The following is a 20,260-nucleotide window of genomic DNA, read 5'->3' as shown; positions in this document are numbered from 1 at the left end:
TAATAATGCATGCATGAAAATTAAAATTACGTAGAAAATAGAGAACAAAGAAATAAAAGCTCTCACACCCACATTTGACATAAGATATGCTCTAGGAAACACTTTCGAGAGGAAAACTCAGCTGGAAGGTAAGGATACTCCACTCTCTTTCTTTAGATGGAAATATGATTGTGAGTACAAAGAATTATGGCCTATGTCCCATGGGTCGCTACACTTAAAAAATCCTCTCTATATGCTTTAAGTCTCATCCCTCTTGGTTATTTTTTTCTCAAATATGGAACAAATGCACTAGAAAGAATGGAATCCTTTTTCCTCGTAGTGGCCCAGTTATAACACAACCAAATACCCTACTAGTGGTTAGGTTTGACTACCTCAACTCTTAACTAGAGTTACAATATGGACCCTTATAGAGTCTTATACATCATAATCATATGGCTATACCATTCTTTAGGAATAATTGGGGTTGATGTGGCATCATCTCGAATTCTGGCAGTGAAAATAGGAAGGTCAACTTCTGAGTGGAAAGACTTTTGTGTACGAACTTTGAATGATGTGATTCTTGCATTGTTGGAAATGGATCTGTGTGTAGTTGGTGCTAAAGTGACAAACATTTACACCCAAAAAATATTGTTTGATTCCTCAAAATGCTCCCAAAAGGTTTAAGACCCTGTTTTGCAAAACTGGGTCTCGCTGGTAAAAATTGTCCCTTGAGTTGATTCCTCCTCTTTTTCCACTCTAAAATAATCAAGAAGGATGACAAATAATATAATGATCCAATATTGATCACACCTCCCCATTTTAGGAAGATTTTGGTCCCCAAAAGCCTCTGCTGAATGAGGTGAGGAAAATTTTCTTCCACCTTCTCTTTGGTGTACAATTTAGCTTTTTCTGGTAGTTTTCCTTTCAAATTAATCTACCAAAGGTCATGTTGCCCCTATCTTTTAGATATGTACCTCTTCAGAAAAGTTGTATCTTCTGTCAACTCTTCCTGAGCATCTGATGCCAAATTCTCCATACAAAGTAGGACTCATTTCTCTTACTGATCTAGCATGGAAGGCTCATAGAATTTCAAATTATCTACATCCACAACTGAGTAAATGTGCATATATGGTGGTAAATTGAGTTGATAGGAATTATCATCCACATTTTCCAGTATCTCATAGGGACCATACCTTAGAGCCTTGATTTTATTATGAGGACCTTGTAGCCTCTCTTTGTTCAACTCTAGCCATACTTTGTCTCCCACCTTGAACGATTTCTCTATCCTATGTTGATCGTGCCTCACCTTATATTTCTCCTATGACTTTTATAATGTTTCATGTACATATATATGGATCTAAGTTATCTTCTCTATACAAATTTTATCCCTCAATGTGTCTCCTATAAGATCATCCCTCTCACCTCCTTCCTTCCCATATGAAATGTCTAAAGGTGAAGGTGGAAAATATCAAAAACAGGTTACAAATGGTGACTTTCGTATAGAAGTGTGAACTGATCTATTTTAAGAATATTGTATATCTACTAGATTTTCACCCTGGGTATTTTGATGTTTCTGATTGTATCCCCTTGAAAGTTACATCAAAGTCCTATTGACTACTTTTCTCTGCCCATTTGTCTATGGATGGAATGATGTAGATCTCTTCAAATTTGTGTCCATATTTTCCCATAATGTTGTCTAGAATTCACTGAGAAATATTGTATCCTTGTTTGAAATGATCCTACTAGGTATCCCAAAGTGCACCCATACTTGTCCAAAGAATAACTTTCTTTCTTATTGTGCACTAATGATATTTTTAGAGGGCATCCGAACAAACATCTTGTTAAACTTGTCAATGACCATGCATAGGTAGTCACATCCCTCACTGGTTGTTGCTAAACCTCCCACAAATTCGATGGAAATTCTCTCCGAGGGACGAGTTGGTACAGGTAAGGGATGATATAGATCATGTTTCATGTTGCTAGGTTGGTAGGTAAAAGCATGCATCCTCTTATGAAACTACGTACCTACTCTTTCATCTTGGGCCAATACACATACCTCTACAAGTTTGTCACTATCTTCCCTACACCAAAGTGCTATGCACCCTTAAAGGTGTGAAACTCTCTAATTAGCTATAATAAATCACCTTTAGAAACAAATATGTTATCTATCTTGTAGAGTAACCCATTCTGGTGATGGTTGTAAATAGTGTTATTTCCATCGTGCACATGAATCTGACTCTCCAATTATTGAAACACCTCCTTTAATTCTGCATCCTCTGAATATACCTCTCTATATGTAGTTTGAACCAAGACTAGGGTCTACGCGAAGTGGGAAGCGATATATATTAGAGAATGGACGAAAGAAAATTATTAAGACTAAATATAGTCCCTTGTTATGTGGGTCTATGAGTGAATAAGAACGAAGTAACCTCACAATGCTGTGGTATTTCCCCTCCCATCCTAAAGGTGGGTCGAGGTTATGAGTTGAGAAAATCAAGGCATCTTTTGGAATCTCCAACCATCTACTCCTCTTACCCCCCATTGCCATCCCCATAATTCCTCTACATCATGTCCCCCTCCCCCTAACCCCCCAAGAATAAAAATGGGCAAAGACATTAAGCTACCTATCATTTGAGGCCTTAGATCAGAGGATCCTGACCAGTTTTGCTTTGTAGTTGATGCAGTATGGAAAGAAAGAAAGATCACTAATGAGTATGTCAAGAAGGTGCAACTCATCATGACACTACAAGAAAAAGTGCTAACATAGTACATGAAGTATTCTATGACTAATCTGTTTCTTTGTTGGATGATATTAAGAAAGCACTGGTATCAAAATTCAAGAAGCCAAAATTAGAATCACGGTGCATTATGGAGCTAAAGGAAATCAACCACATGGTTATTGAATCTATGTGGGAGTTGGATAAATGATTCAAGGTGTTAATGAGACAAGTAAGTTTTAATGTACCCCCAAAACAACATAATGAATGGTTTATAGTTGCGTTGCTGCCACATATCAGGTTACCCTTGACACAGCAGGAGATCATGGCTCAAGTCAAAGCTTTGGAGATTTCCATGAAGCTGGAAGTCTTGCTGTTTAGAGATACTCATGCAGGAGTACAACAAATTCAGAGTCAACTAGCAAATTTGAGCTTCGAATTGTAAGATCTCAAGAAAAGTAAAGAAACCATATCAAAAGTATGGTGTACAAAATGCCAAGCAGAGAGACACTATAAGGATTAATGCCTTGTGTTCAGAGATTACTTGGCAAGTGGAGCACCTAATCCAGTAAATCCAAGATCAATTTTGTGGTGCAATATTTGTAGAACAAGAGGCAAACATTCCTCTAAATATTGCTATTTATTACAAAAGTATGTGCAGACCCCAAAGAAGTTGTTTTGCAACTTTTGTAAGTTAGTGGACCATGATGAGAGGAATTGTCGAAATTATGATTTAATGATGGAGCGCATTGTCGATTCTTATAGATTGAAAGTTGAAGCACATATATGCAAGGAGCTAGGCCAATATGTTGGTCGAGGAGGATTCCGAGGAGGAGGAGGAGGAGGAGTTGGTCGAGGACATGACCAGATTATTTGTTATAACTGTGGATAGGCAAGACACTTTGCAATATATTTCATAGCCCTACTAAAACCTAGATCTACTGCAAAAATTTTGATCACGTGATTGAAGAATGTCCTGTTCTTATTGCAAAGATGCAGGAGAAAAGAAACTAGTAGCCCACAAAAGATATTGAAATGATGACTATTGAGCCAAGGGGAGATGAATCGCGCATCAACATTGTAACCAGGAGTGGAGATGCGATGGGAGATGATAAAGGTAAGAAGAAGGTAGAAGAGTCATGGGTAAGAAATACCATAGAAAAGGTCCCTGGTTTAGTATCCAAATGAAAAAAGAAACTTTCAGGGAGCGAAGTGAAGCTTCATGGATGTTGGGAATTCAACATCTAGCGCACAACTGAATTTAATGCCAAAGAAGGATTGCGACAAAATGTCTACTTCGACACAAGAATTAGATCCAAGTATTTTGAATTCATTTTTACAAGCTCGCATGAAGTTGTTGAGGAATTAGAATGTTGTTGAAGGACTTCAAGAGTTTATAGACTCCTGCGTTGATAAATAGGTACCGCGAAGCAATTTACATGTAGTAAACTATTTACATCAACACTAGAAGAGAATTGGGAAGGAAATGAGAATAACGGCGTGGATCAAGGAATATGATATGGATCTATTGGCATTATGACACAGGTTTGGCTCGATGACATAAGTGTTGTCCTTGATGGCAACTCACTCAAAGTGCAGATCACAAGTTCAAGCCTCACTCAAAGTGCAGATCACAAGTTCAGGCTCTCAAAATAGTAGAAAATGAGATACTCGCAGGTTCCTGTTCACAAAAGCTGCAGACATACACAGGTGCACCGAACAAAAGTTGTGGACATGTACGCAGGTTCTCTGAACAAAAAGTGTGGACGTAAAGTACACGCACTTTCATGCAGAGAAAAGAGCGCACGTGGGAAATCTTATGGTTGGTCCATGGTATTTAGTTCGACATTTTTGATCCTATGGTTTTGGTTTGTGGTTTTGCATCTAAAGTATTGAACCCAGGTTTTGGGTCCCCAGTATTGGATCTCTATGGTTTTGGACCATGGTTTGAGTAAGGCCTAGACTATACAAAGGAAAGGAGATCATTTGGTTGGGCAACTAATGTGTTGAATATCTTGAGAGGAGCAAGATCTGAAATACTGGTGATTGGTTGGTGAGTTATAGCTGGACCTGAGTTAAGGAGAAACCTGAGCATTACAAGACAGATCTATTGATGGGTCGAGATCTCTTTGGTGCATGATCAGATCTGTAAATCTGATAATCTGGGGTATAATTGAAGTTTGATAAATTTCTATACCCGCAGGCTCAACACACCACAGGTGCGGATACCTGTAGGTTCGACACAGAGGAGGTGTGGATACCCGTAGTCCCGGCAGAGCGTAGGTGGAGATACCCGCAGGTTCGACATAGAGGAGGTGCGGATACCCGCAGCCCCAGCTGAGCGTAGGTGCAAATACCGCAGGTTCGACCCAAAGGAGGTGCGGATACCCGCATGGTAAAGAAGGGAATACTGCGGACGTATGCAGGTTTCTACTGGTGAAGTTGCGGACTTTTTCCTTGAAATATGTTTTAGCTGCTTTTGTCTATTTCTGCAGTGTTCAGGGTTCTGACTTGGTGTCTAGTTACTGGTACTGTGTTCTGAGAAGTTATTGATTCAGTATTTGTACAAGGAAGTTGGTTGATTGTAGATCTATTTGATGTTTGATTGATATTCATGGATCCAGTTTGAAAATTTATGAAATGTGGTCCCGGGAAGAGAAGAGAAGTCTTCTGTAGGTCAGCACCTACATACTAGTACCTCAGCTAGTACAAGAGCAAAGGGGGTTGTAGCTCCCTTCCAGAAGAGTCTGGAGAACAAGTGAAGGTTGTAGCCTTCTGCAGATTGAAGCCTGCGTGCTGGTATAAGACTGCACCAGTACAGAATCATTGTAAAAAGAAGTTTCTAACTGAAAGAAGAGAGAGACATATTGCAGTAGGTGGTTTCACCCACATTGGGTCTCCACCTTATACCTTGTGTTCTTTTGTGTGACTTTCTGGTCTACTTTTCTATTCCTAGTTACTGTTATATGATTCTGACACAGATTAATGATCAACATCTGAAGAATAAATTAAATTATAAGTCTGGGAGGTATACGCAAGTTTCATTAGTCAGATATGCAAATCTTTGTATAAATTGAAAAGAATTTGATAATACTGATTCACCCCCACCCCAATATTATTTCCAACAATTGGTATCAGAGCAGGTCCTTCAGGAAAAGCTTGATCGCTTGAAGGAAGATCTATCATCATGAGCAACTACGAAAAGGAAGCATCTATCAGGCCACCGATTTTTTATGGGAGCAACTTCGTCTATTGGAAGGTAAGAGTCACTACCTATCTTCAATCTCTTGGTACAGAAGTTTGGGATATTGTGGAAACAGGATAAACATTTCCATCAGCAACTCCTACAGATGTAGCTGGTAAGAAGCAGTATGAAACAAATGCAAAAGTCGTCAATACTCTATTAGGAAGTCTATCTCAATCAGAATTCGTCAAGGTTATGCAGCTCAAAAGCGCAAAAGAAATATGGGACAAGATCGTTCTGAGCTATGAAGGAGATGAATAGGTAAAACGAGAAAAATTACAAACTCTTAGAATTCAATATGAATGTCTCAGAATGCATAATGATGGAAGTATGGCTAGCTATTTTCTACGTATATATGAGATCGTAAATTGTATGAAAAACTTGGGTGAAGAAATAAAAGAAGTTGTTTCGGTTGAAAAGGTTCTAAGATCTTTGGCTCCTAAGTTTGATTCAAAAGTTTCTGCCATAGAAGAAAAGCAGAATCTACAGAGCCTTACCATGTCATAGCTGCACGGAATTCTAACTGCTTACGAAATGAGAAAAGGAGGACCATCAGACAAGAGAGAAGCTGCATTCAAGGCTTCAGGAAAAGGAGATTACTATGAGTTAGGACTTATGTCAGAAGAAGAGGAAGAATCAAATTTTGTCAAGAACCTTCAACGGGGAACTGGAAGATTCAGAGGTAAGCTACCTTTCAAATGCTTTTCTTGAGGAAGAGTCAGTGATTATGCTGCAAAATGTCCTCATAAAGATAAACTAGACAAAGGTAAGGAACCTGTTAGATGGAACAGAAAACATAATGTAAATAAGAAGAGCTATTACACGCATGAAGACAGTGATGGATTGTCAAATAGTGATGGGGATGAACAAGGTAATGATGATAGACTTTTGATGGCTTTTGAAGATGATGATTTCTTGGATGCTATAAATGAAGAAGGTCTTTATGAAGAAATTTCTAAACTTAAAGTTTGTTTAGAGGAAAAGAATATGATTATAGATACTCTAACATTCCAACTTGCTGAAAAGGATAAACACAATGAAGAGTTAGAATGTGAAATTGTGGGACTCAGAAAAGAAATTGAGAAAACAAAAGCCCTTAATCTCAGATTTGCTAAAGGATCTGAAACTCTAGATGAGATTATCAAAGTGTAGTGTTCTCCTCTAATCAAGATTGGTCTTGGATATTCCGAAGAAGCATATCAACCTCAAAAGCAAGTGCAGAAGCCATCCACTTCAAAAAGTTATCTTGATGCAGCAAGGAGAAGTGAACAAGTTGACAATCGACAACAAAAGCATAATGCATATCACCAGGTAAATCAGGGACAATTTGCTTCAAGAATGATCAAAGATTATCAAGTAAATCGGTGGAAATCTACATCAAGGATAATAGAAGCCTCAACCGAACACAGGTAAATCATTCTCAATTTGGCTCAAGAATGGATGGAAACAACAATCATATGGTTGGTAGATTTGATAATCGCAGGAATTTCTTCAATGGCCAATGTCTCTTTTGTCATAACTTTGGTCATAAAGCTACTCAATGTGTCGCCTACAAGACCATCATGTCTAGGGAAGCTCAAAAACAAAGGAGTATGACAGGAATCATGAAAAGAACATACAATAATTTCTCTACTCTTGAAAATGAAATAGAATGTTCTATCTGTAACAACTTCGGTCATGAATATTCTGAATGTAGAAGCAGGTTTCGGTAAACAACTCAGAAGGAGCAAGCCTCATTAAGTTCCAAAACATGGAAAACAAAAGAAACTCAACCGGAAAGATGTGGGATAGCCTTATATGCAGAAGGACAGGAAAATCAATGGTACATCAACAGTGGATGCTCGAAACATATGACAGGTAATAAATAAAAACTTCAGTCATATAGTGCCTTAGAAAAGGAAAAGAAGGTCTCATCTGGAAATGACACCCCTACATTCATAAAAGGTAAAGGCTTTGTTCGTTTGAAAGAAAAGGTCAAGGCTGGTAATGTTATGTATGTTGATGGCTTAAAGCATAATCTATTGAGTGTCAGTCAGATGTGTGATCAAGGAACTCAGGTAATATTTCGATCAAATGGATGTATTGTTCGTGAGCTTGATACAGGAAAGACAGTGATTAGACGCATAAGTACTCCAGATAACCTATATGTACTCAAGGGAGAACAACAACAATGCTATTTAAGCAAGAATGATGAACACTGGCTATGGCACAGAAGAATGGGGCATCTTAGCTTCTCTCAGATAAGAAAAGCATGCAAATATCAGGTAGTTCGTGATCTTCCTGACATCAGAATTCCAGACAATACAATATGAAAGTCATGTCAATTTGGTAAGCAAACCAAAACTAATTTCCATGAGAAGGAAGGATCAACTAGCAGGCCACTTGAACTTGTTCACACCGATATATGTGGTCCAACTAGGAAGAGGTCACCTCGAGGAGAAGAGTATTTCATATTGTTCATTGACGACTTTTCAAGGATGTGTTGGATAGGACCCATGAAGTATAAAGATGAAGCTTTCGAAAAGTTCAAGTCATTCAAAGCCTTGGTTGAAAACGAATCATATTGTAGAATCAAATGCCTTAGATCTGATCGAGGAGGGGAATTTACCTCAGATGAATTTTTCGATTTTTGTGAAGAACATGGAATAAGAAGGGAATTTTCTGTTACAAGGACTCCTGAGCAAAATGGAGTAGTGGAAAGGATGAACGGAATGGTTCAACAAATGGCTCATTCTATACTTGATGAGTCTAGAACTCCCGCAACTTTTTGGGGTGAAGCCGCATTTGCTGCTGTTACTATTCTCAACAAGACAAACGTCTGGGTAAACAGCACTCAGACTCCTCATGAACTTTGGTACGGTAAGACTCCCATGGTAAAATACTTCAAAATTTTTGGAAGAAAATGCTACATTAAAAGGACTGATGAAAATCTTGGAAAGTTTGAACCTAGAGCAGATGAAGGCATTTTACTTGGCTACTCTCCCCACAGCAAAGCTTACAAATGTTACAATAAAAGACTTGGTAAAATTATTGAAAGTATTGATGTAGTGGTTGATGAAGAAGGAAACACTCCTAGGCAGGTAAAATCTGAAGATCTCGAAGATGGCGAAGACTATCTGTCAACATCAAATCATATTCATGACGAAGAAGAAACCCATGAGGCACCAGAAGAATAGATAAGGATAGAAGAAAATACTCCATCCAGATACGTTTAGAAGAATCATCCAGAATCTCAAATTTTGGGGCAGAAAGAGGCAGGTGTACAAACAAGAAGAACCATTTCAGAAGCTTCAAGCTATCTAGCATTGCTCTCCTCCACTAAACCGCAGAATGTAAGAGAGGCTTGCAAAGATGAATGCTGGGTCAAGGCCATGGAAGAAGAACTTGAGCAGATTGAAAAGAATAACACTTGGGAGTTGGTTCCTAGACCAAAAGATAAGAATGTCATAGGGACAAAATGGATTTTCAAAAATAAGTTGAATGAAAATGGGGAGGTGGTTAGAAACAAGGCAAGACTCGTTTGTAAAGGATATGCGCAACAAGAAGGAATAGACTTTGAAGAAATTTTTGCTCCAGTTGCTAGACTTGAGGCCATAAGAATGTTCCTTACTCTCTCTAGCTTTCAAAAGTTCAAAGTATTTCAAATGGACGTAAAATCTGCCTTTTTGAATGGAGACTTAAATGAAGAAGTATATATTGAACAACCAGATGGGTTTATTCTTGGAAATGATCCAAAACTTGTTTGCAGACTCAAAAAGGCTCTCTGTGGCCTTAAGCAGGGTCCAAGGGCGTGGTATTATCGGTTGGATAAGTACCTCCATCAACAAGGTTTTATAAAAGGATCAACTGATAGTAATCTATATATAAAAATTGACAATGATAAGTTTCTGATACTGGTTGTGTATGTTGATGATATCATCTTTGGTAGCAATGAAGAAGACATGAGTCAAAATTATGCCTTGGTAATGCAGAAAGAGTTTTAAATGTCCATGCTTGTTGAGCTCACATATTTTCTTGGTTTACAAGTCCAACAAAACAAAGATGGCATTTTCCTACCATAGACCAAATATCTCAAGTAGATCTTGAAGAAATATGGGGTGGAGGATTCAAAACCAGTATGTACCCCTATGGTGACAGGATGCAGTCTCAGCACAAATGATGAATCAACAGTTGTACATCAACCAACCTATAGATCCATGATTGGTAGTCTGCTCTATCTAACAGGTACCCGACCAGACATTATGCATGCAGTAGGAATAGTTGGAAGGTTTCAGGCAAATACAAAGGAAACTCATCTACAGACAATTAAGAGAATCTGCAAGTATCTTCAAGGAACTCAAAACTATGGTTTATGGTATCCTAGAGGTACAAATCTCACACTTCATGCATACACTGATGCGGATTGGGCAGGAAGCATGGATGACAGGAAAAGCACTAGTGGTGGTGCATTCTTCATGGGTCCTAGATTAGTATCTTGGTTCAGCAAGAAACAAAGCTCTATTGCATTATCTACAGCTGAGGCAGAATATGTAGCTACTGCATCTTGCTACACACAACTCCTTTGGATGATGCAAACATTGCAATATCTTCAAATCACTTGTACTCCACCCATCTCCATCTTCTGTGATAATACAAGTGCAATCAGTATTTCAAAGAATCCTGTCATGCATTCAAAGGCTAAGCACATACCGGTCAAGTATCACTTTCTCCGAGAACAAGTGCTTGAACAAAAGGTCAAATTGGAGTATGTTCCCTCTAAGGAACAAGTTGTTGATATTCTCACCAAACCACTGCCCAGGGAGACCTTTGAATACCTCAGACAAAACTTGGGGGTAGTTGATGCATCATCCTGCTGTTGAATCTTGTCTGTTTTAGAGATTGTTGGGTATACATGTACATACGCTGGTTTATGTGGGTGCAGTCGACTTAAAGAAAAGCAAGAATGAGAAGAGTCTGATATGGGTCTATCAGAGACCATCTGGCACAAGTTCAGGGGGAGCATATATTCTTCTAATAATGCATTGTTGGCATTATTAGGAGAAGCAAGTGCAGAAGGAGAACATGGATACAAATCTGAATAATGATTGACAGATGCTGCTGATATTTTGTCTCTATATTTCTTTTGTTAAGGTCATGTAATGGCCTATCTTGGTTGCCCCACTATGCTTGGAATGGATAATGTAATATGCTTATTATATCATGTATCCCCACTTGGTTGGGAGTCGTATGTATGAGTCTTTGGTGATAGGAAGGTCAATTATGATGTATAAAGTCATATTTCTTTTGTAGAACATCTTCTTGCAGATCTTGCTTATATGTCAGGGGGAGTTTGGACAGCGCAGCAGAGCAGAGATTTCAGCGTGTACTCAGGGGGAGCATAACCCTTTGCCCTCTATGTCAAAGGGGGAGAAAAGACTTTGAGTGACTTTGGGTTGCCATCAAGTCCAAAGGAGGAGATTGTTGGCATTATGACATAGGTTTGGCTCGATGACATAAGTGTTATCCTTGAGGGAAACTCACTCAAAGTGTAGATCAGAAGTTCAGGCCTCACTCAAACTGCAGATCACAAGTTCAGGCTCTCAAAATAGTATAAAATGAGATACCCGTAGGTTCCTGTTCACAAAAGTCGCGGACATACGTAGGTGCACCGAACAAAAGCTACGGACATGTACGCAGGTTCTCCGAACAAAAAGTGCAGATGTAAAGTACACACACTTTCATGTAGAGAAAAGCGCACATGTGGAAAATCTTATGGTTGGTCCATGGTATTTAGTTTGACATTTTTGATCCTATGGTTTTGGTCCGTGGTTTTGCATCTAAAGTATTGAACCCAGGTTTTGGGTCCCTAGTATTGGATCTCTATGGTTTTCGACCATGGTTTGAGTAAGGCCTAGACTATGAAAAGGAAAGGAGATCATTTAACTGGGCAACTAATGTGTTGAATATCTTGAGAGGAGCAAGATCTGAAACACTGGTGATCGGTTGGTGAGTTATAGCTGGACCTGAATCAAGGAGAAACCTGAACATTACAAGATAGATCTACTGATGGGTCGAGATCTCTTTGGCACATGATCAGATCTGTAAATCTGATAATCTTGGGTATAATTGAAGTTTGATAAATTTCTATACCCACAGGCTCAACACACCATAGGTGCGGATACCCGCAGGTTCGACAGAGAGGAGGTGCGGATACCCGCAGTCCCGGCAGAGCGCAGGTGCGGATACTTGCAGGTTCGACACAGAGGATGTGCGGATACCCGTAGCCCTGGCTGAGTGCAGGTACGGATACCGCAGGTTTGACCCAGAGGAGGTGCGGATACCCACAGGGTAAAGAAGGGAATATTGTGGATGTATGCAAGTTTCTATTGGTGAAGTTATGGACTTTTACCTTGAAATATGTTTTAGTTGCTTTTGTCTATTTCTGCAGTGTTTAGGGTTCTGACTTGGTGTCTAGTTACTGGTACTGTGTTCTGAGAAGTTATTGATTCAGTATTTGTCCAAGGAAGTTGGTTGATTGCAGATCTATTTGATGTTTGATTGATATTCATGGATCCAGTTTGAAAATTTATGAAACGTGGTCCTGGGAAGAGAAGAGAAGTCTTCTATAGGTCAGCACCTACGTACTAGTACCTCAGCTAGTACAAGAGCAAAAGGGGTTGTAGCTCCCTTCCAGAAGAGTCTAGAGAACGAGAGAAGGTTGTAGTCTTCTCTAGGTTGAAGCCTACGTTCTGGTATAAGACTGCACCAGTACAGAATCACTGTAAAAAGAAGTTTCTAATTGAAAGAAGATAGAGACATATTGCAGCAGGTTGTTTTCACCCACATTAGGTTTCCACCTTATACCTTGTGTTCTTTTGTGTGATTGTCTGGTCTAATTTTCTATTCCTTCTTACTGTTATATGATTCTGACACACAGATTAATGATCAACATCTGAAGAATAAATTAAATTATAATTTTGGGAGGTATATGTAAGTTTCATTAGTCAGATCTACAAATCTTTGTATAAATTGAAAAGAATTTGATAATACTGATTCACCCCCCCCCCCTCTTAGTATTATTTCCACAGGATCAAGTATTCCTAGATCTATAATATGATTCCAATGTGTTACCTAAGGAAACTTGGGAGTCAATGGGAAGACTAAATTTGCAATGGTCTCGAATATAGTTGATGATGTCTAACAAATAGAAGATCATCCCTATGGGAAGGTTATCTAGCGTCATAGTAGACATCGAAGGAGTTTGAACCATTACAAACTTCGAAGTGATTGAAATTTTAGATGATATCAACCTTTATCTCGTGATTCTTAGATTGGATTGTGCTTCTGATAATTTGGCGATAATAAATTTGAAGAAGAGACAAATGGTGTTCGAAAGAGATGATATGATGGTCAATGTCCCTCTAAACCCCTCAAAAGGAGTGCGTTATACAAAGCCTGTCCAGGATGGGCACTGTCACGGAGATGTCAACAACATTTATCAGATAACAACTAAGGAAGAGGATTGGATTAATCCTACTGCATATGGATAATTAGGTTGGGAACATGACAATTCTTGTACTTCAGATTCTGAGGAAGAACTAGAAAATTGGCAGAACAAGCTATATGAATTCTCTACCACAAAATCACTTCGTTGCATCACTTCCAAGGTATGTAATCTACCTTATTATGATGGGATTAGAGAAATAAGTCTATTTGTTGAAGCATATGAAAGAGAAATACCAAAAGAACAAAGGTTGCAAGCTTTGGATGTAGCCCCGAGGTCTACACCTACCTAATGGTGGGGTACTCATAAAAGAAATATAGCAAATTGGAAGGAGTGTCACAGATTAATTTGGATCAGATTTGACCTAATCGACAAATAAATTGAAGTATAATGGTAAGCTTGATCCTCAGGAGCATATTCATTACTGAACTTTGGTTTGGAATGAAATTCTAGAACAAGAGTGGGTACATGGATTTATCCATGCACTAGAAACGATTCCTATGAATTGGTATCTTGAAATAGAACTGCGACATGGAATTACAAAATTGATAGATTTGATTGAAGGGTTTGTACTAACATTTGATGGTAATTTCCCATGTATAGACTCATCTCTTTAGGAAATTAGGGTAAATTTTTTTGAGAATGAAGGTCCATGAACAGGGCAACGGGATTGGGTTGCGCAATTACAAAATGAATTGGAATGTTATAATATAACTACCAAAGAAGATGAAGGTCCACACAATATGGATATACCAGAATCAGAAGGACATCGAGAAGTTGTTGGACCAGAACCACAAATATTGGATATAATGCAGCCAGTAAAAACATAGAAAGTGAATATTGGGAGAGTGGAAGACCCGAAGTTGATGAAGTTTGGAGATTGTTGGGACGCATATACAATTAGTAAAATCACAGAGCTGATACATGAATACCAAGAGCTATCCTTAATGAATTTTTCTAAAATGAAGGGCATATTATAAGGCATAGGAGTTATGAAGATCCCTTTGAAACTTGACATGAAGCCTGTGAAGAAAAGACCCTATAGGTTGAATAAAAAATACAAGGCAAAAGTGAAGGAAGAACTACACAAAATGCTAGGAGCAGGGATCGTCGAACATGTCTAAGAGTCTGAGTGGGTAAATCCCATGATAGTTCACGAAAAGAAGGCTAAAGGAGATATCATAATCTTTGTTGAATTAAGGAAACTAAATGATCCATGTGTGCATGACTCTTTCCCTACACCATTTATAGACGAAGTATTGGACAATGTAGGAGGCCACGAGGCCTGTTCTTTCATATATGGCTTTTTGGGTTACCAAAATATTAGTATTGTGCCAAAAGATAGGCATAGGAAAACTTTTATAACAGAATGGAGCTCATTTCAGTACACAATGATGCCTTTTGGTTTGAAGAATGTTCTTGCCATCTTTTATAGAGTCATAGTCGCAGCGTTTAAGGAGTACATACACAAATTCTTGGAAGTTTACTTTAATGATTGGACAGTCTTTGTGCTATTAAAGAAGCATATTGCAAGCTTAAGGATTATGTTGGATACATGTATGCAACAAAAGGTTTTACTTAACTTCAAGAAATTTATATTTTGTGTACCTTGTGGCATACTCTTGGGGCATATTGAGTGAAAACAAGGTTTGTTGGTGGATCCCCCAAAGATACCAGTCATTGTGAACTTGCTAGCACTGAAAACGGTGAGACAATTGTGCACGACACTTGGACATGTTGGCTATTACATGAAGTTTATTAAGGGCTATGCACAGATAAGTACGCCAATGGAGAAGTTATTGAAGAACGATGTCACATTTAAATGGGACGAATACTTTCAAAAGAGTCTGGATACACTGAAGGAGAAGATAGTAACTGCATTTTTCTTAGATTTTCTGGACTGGAATAAGGAATTTCATGTACATGTTGATGCATCTTGCATAGTGCTGGCACAGTTAGGTGTAGGAGAAGTTGATCAACCCATAGCTTTTGCAAGAAGGAAATTGTCGAAGGAAGAAAATAACTACACTACAACAGAAAGAGAAGGTTAGCTATGGTTTATGTGTTACAGAAGTTCAGGCACTACTTGTTGGGAGCACATTTTAAGATGTTCACCGATCACTCTATGCTGAAATATTTGGTGAATAATCCTATTGTAGGAGGAAAAATATGTTGGTGGTTGTTATTGTTCTAGGAGTACAATTTTGAGGTTGTAGTCAAGCTAGGAAGATTGAATTTCAGGCCTGATCATCTATTCAGATTGGAGACAGGAGAAGAACCCACCATTATCGAATATAACCTACCTGATGCATAGTTGTTCACAATCAGGGTCGTGGATGATCACTTCATGGTTATTAATCAGTTTTTGGCCACAGGAATGGTGCTAGTGGAGTACTATACACAGTAGAAGGAGTTGGTGACAAAATAAGCTAATTTCATGTTTATTGTAGGGAACTTGTACAAAATGGGACTGGATGAAATACTGCGAAGATACTTCCTAGAACATGAAAGGTAGAGTATTCTAGTTGAAGCTCATGGAGGACTCACAGGTGGACATTATCTAGGGAAGGCCACTGTGCAAAAAATCTTGAGAGATGGGTTATGGTGGACCACAGTACATAAGGATGCAAAGGAATTTTTTCATGCATGTGATAGATTTCAAAGAACAAGAAGGTCATCTAGAATAGATGAAATGCCATTAAATCCACAAGTAATGTTGCAAGCATTTGAAAAGTTGGATATTGACTTTGTTGGACCTATTAACCCACCAGGAAAGAACACCGACACAAGATACATAATCCCTGCAATTGATTATTTGAGGAGATGGGCCAAGGCACAACTAGTGAAGGATTGCAATGTAAATACTGCCACGAAGTTTATTTTTGAATATATTCTATCTAGATTTCGGTATCCAAGGATATTGATGAGTGACCAAGGGTCACACTTCTTGGATAAGACTATTGAAGCATTAACTAAGGAATTTCAATTACACCATCATAAAAGTACCCCATATCACCCTCAAGTGAATGGGACAGTCGAATATTTCAATAAAATTCTAGAGAATACGCTCACAAAGGTGTGCAATGTGAATAGAGATGATTGGGATCTAAGAATTCCAGCTGTGTTGTGGGGATACTAGAAAAAAAGCAGGAAATTGATAGGCTAGACACCTTTTAGGATCGTATATGGACAAAAAGAAGTCATGCCTATGGATTACATTATGCCTAGTTTAATAATTGCAACCTTCATAGACATGGTAGATTCTGATATAATGGAGGAGAGGATGGCACAATTTCTTGTTTTGGAAGAGGACAGGCTTATAACAGGTTTTCATCAACAAGTACAAAAAGAAAAGGAGAAAGCCTAGAATGATAGGAACTTCAAGCAAAAGATATTTCAGGAAGGAGATCTTGTACTCTTATATGATAGAAAATTCATGAAGTTCCGAGGAAAATTTAAGACACATTGGATAGGACCATAAATCATCAAGCATGTCTGTGATGGTGGCACAATTCAACTCGCGAAGTTAAACGTTCATTTGATTCTAGGGCAAGTGAATGGTAGAAAATTGAAGGTATATAGGGATGATTTTTTCCCTGGATATTTGCACTAAAAGATGAAAGGAGAAGATTCTTAGTGCCATTTGCAGTTGAAAGTGGGCACTGGACTGTAAAGTACTCTACACAAGGGAACTTTGTTGAAGAGGAATGTTGCGTGATATTCAAAGTATGTCGAAGTCTGAAAGAACCATGCGAAAGGATGATTACTATACAATATTCAGAAGTATGTTGAATTTTAATAGAACTGTGATGGAGGGTAGATTACTATGCGATTGTCGAAGATAACTGGAAAAATATGACCGTTGGAATGAAAAAGATACCATTAAAAGAAATTTTCCATTAAGAGGCATGGGAGAAACACATTTATGAATTACACCTAGCTGAATATAGTGCCATACCTGCATTAAATGAGCAAAACCTAGGCTAGTCATGAGGTTCGAAATTCAAATTTGTTATAAAGGCCCTATCCTGTGCCACATTTTACACTTTGTTTTCTAGAGAATTGAGTTTGATAATTTGCAACCAACTATAAGAGAAGTCAGTTGTTCTATGTCTAAGAGAAGCTTTGAGGAAATTGCTAGAGAATTTGCAAATAAATGGCTAGCAGAAGTCATGCAAGCCTAGGGTGGTCAAACCGGAACAATGAATGTACCCAACTCTCTAAGGCGCACGAGGTCATCGCGGAAACAAGTAGTTATAGGAGAACAACCCATGAAAGGACCTAAAAAGAGGCTAGCTAAAGGAATAGAGATCAGAACTTCCCTGAGGAAGAAGACAACAAAAGAGTAGTAGACGAAGCTCAAGAAAGACAAAAATTCCAAGGAGAAGGTGAATAAGCCAGTATAGTAGGAAGCACCAAAGGAAATCCATGAAAGTGAGGCAGAAGCCAAAATTCCTCAAATAGAGATGGAGGTCACATAAATTCCCTCTATACTCCCACAATATTTTCCACTGAGAAAACCAAATGCCAAGCTTGTCAAATATCCAAAAGATGCAAAGTTCGACACATTCACACCATTGTGAGCAGAGAAAGTGTGATTTGAGGTTGAAGTGTTGGGGAAAATCCCACAACTAGAAATGGAGGATTGGAATTTTAATGATAGGAAAAAATATCCATAGTTTGAACCATGAAGGTACCTACACCAGGTCTACTATCCAGACAGTGGAGTTACAAGGTTGGAGTCGCACTGCTGGGTTGCAGGATTGCAGAGATCAGGCTTGTTAAACATGCTATTTGTTCCACACTTCGGTAGAAGCACATCCAACATAGTTTGTGTTCGATAGCTTTTGGCATTAGTTGATGATGGTTGCCTCTAGCTTGGCATGAGGATCCCAATTGATGAAATGTTGACCAGAAGGATTACTGAGTTACCTCACCAAGGAAAGGACCCCACTGAAGATTTCGTTGGTAAGAACCAAGACAAGGCAATGACACAGACCATGAAGTAAATGTTTGGGATTATCTAGAAGTCACATGGTTATGATATCAACTCTATCAGCAACAAAGGGGTGTGTTTCACCCCACATATTTTAGCAGGGAAAATAATGAGGAAGTGCAGAGTGAATGAAGTTTCTACTACCATTGTTTCTTTGGTTGCACAGTGCAGTGATGAGTTTCTATTCAACTAGGCCGAGTACTTATGTAGGAGGTTTTTGAGGATTATTGGGAAGCGCAGGAGGAGGAAAAACATTTCATTACGCATGGTTGATCTTAATCATCGTGCCGATCACATGGAAGGTGTCAGAGGACTCATAATTTCCTCCTATTGAAATAGATGTATGTGAAGCTAGGTGGCATGCCTCACTGTGGCATACTAAGGACCCATCGAGAGTGAAGGAAAATAGAAATTTATTTGTGTTGTTAAGCGTGGATTTGCACATAGTGGTGAACCAATATCCTAGGTTATCAACTAGTTTGTATGAGTAGTACAACAACATCGCAACATTAAATGCTGATTTTCACAGAGTCTACATCAAGGCACAGAAGGATCCAATGGAGACATGGCACCCTCTGCCATACTTGGTCACTAAAGACGACCTGCTCATAGTAATACAACAATGGTCAGTCGAATGGATGACCCCAACCATAGACGACACTGAAGAAGAAGGGGGCACTTTGCATCATGCGGGTCTAAGTGGGAAAAATAAAGGGAAATAAGAAGAGGAGCCAGAGCTAGAGACAGAGCCTGAGACAGAGACAAAAATAGAATAAAATATCCAGAACCCTCTTAGAGACATAGATATAATATAGGAATCACCATTCATCATTAAAAAGAGGGTACCTATAGTAACTATGTTGGGCCCAAGGAAGAAACAGAAGGCAAGAAAATATAAGGGCATAATAGCGATTGTCCTCAGTGAGGAGGACATCAACGGGTTTGGAGAGAAGGTCTAGGAAGAAACGGTTGAGACCTGGGACAAGGTCGATGATCACTACAAAAAAATCTTGGTAGAGGTACAAAAAGGCATCATAGATTTAAAGGTACTAGCACAGATAGCCTCTCAACTAAGACTGATAAGTCAACTACTGCAGCTAGAGTGATGAATAGAAACAATGTTCGGAGTAAGGATTTTGTAGGTACCAGCTAGAGAATTATAGTTTGAATCACCAGAGGATAGAGAACGAGAAAAATCCTGAGATAATTTCAACATGAACATTGTCATGCTTCCAATTCATTTATTACATGAGTTCCATCAAAGTATCGTAGATGAGCTAAAGAAGTGAGAACATCATACTTCACTTTTAAGCATTCTAGTGGAAAAGGACATAACTTTGCCTAAGAAGTAGATCAATCAATTCATAAAGGAAAGGGGTGGAGCACATCAGCAACTTCAGTAATTGGAAAAAGTCATTACAGATACTTGTAACATAGTTTTGGATGTGAAGGTCCGTGAGGAGGAGTCACCAGTAGAGAAGGTTGCGAAGCTTTCCCTCAAGATAAGGGACTCAAAGAATAAGCTCGTCGACATGAAGTTTGAGTATGAAGTCAAGATTACTAAGCTACAAATGAGGATGCAACCAATCACACTACTAGAAGTACGTGAACAGAGGGAAAATGATTTGAAATATGCATTGAAAGGCATCATTGACACAGTGTCAGATTGTGCCAGACTACTCGGTGAAACCATGCAGATTTGGACCTAATTGCAAGAGGATCGAAATATTCAAAGTATATACAAGGAGCTATAGAATAAGTAGAGGCAGTTAGATGAAATCTGGGAAACTACAAAGACCTTACCAGTCTCGCAAAGGCTTGCAAGGATAACAAAAGAAATG

The sequence above is a fragment of the Pinus tabuliformis genome, chromosome 2_2, assembly GCF_031772625.1.
Source record: "Pinus tabuliformis cultivar Carrire ecotype Pingquan chromosome 2_2, CPIR1, whole genome shotgun sequence".
Taxonomy (NCBI): Eukaryota; Viridiplantae; Streptophyta; class Pinopsida; order Pinales; family Pinaceae; genus Pinus; species Pinus tabuliformis.
The sequence above is the reverse complement of the archived record's forward strand: the minus strand, read 5'-3'. Positions refer to the sequence as shown.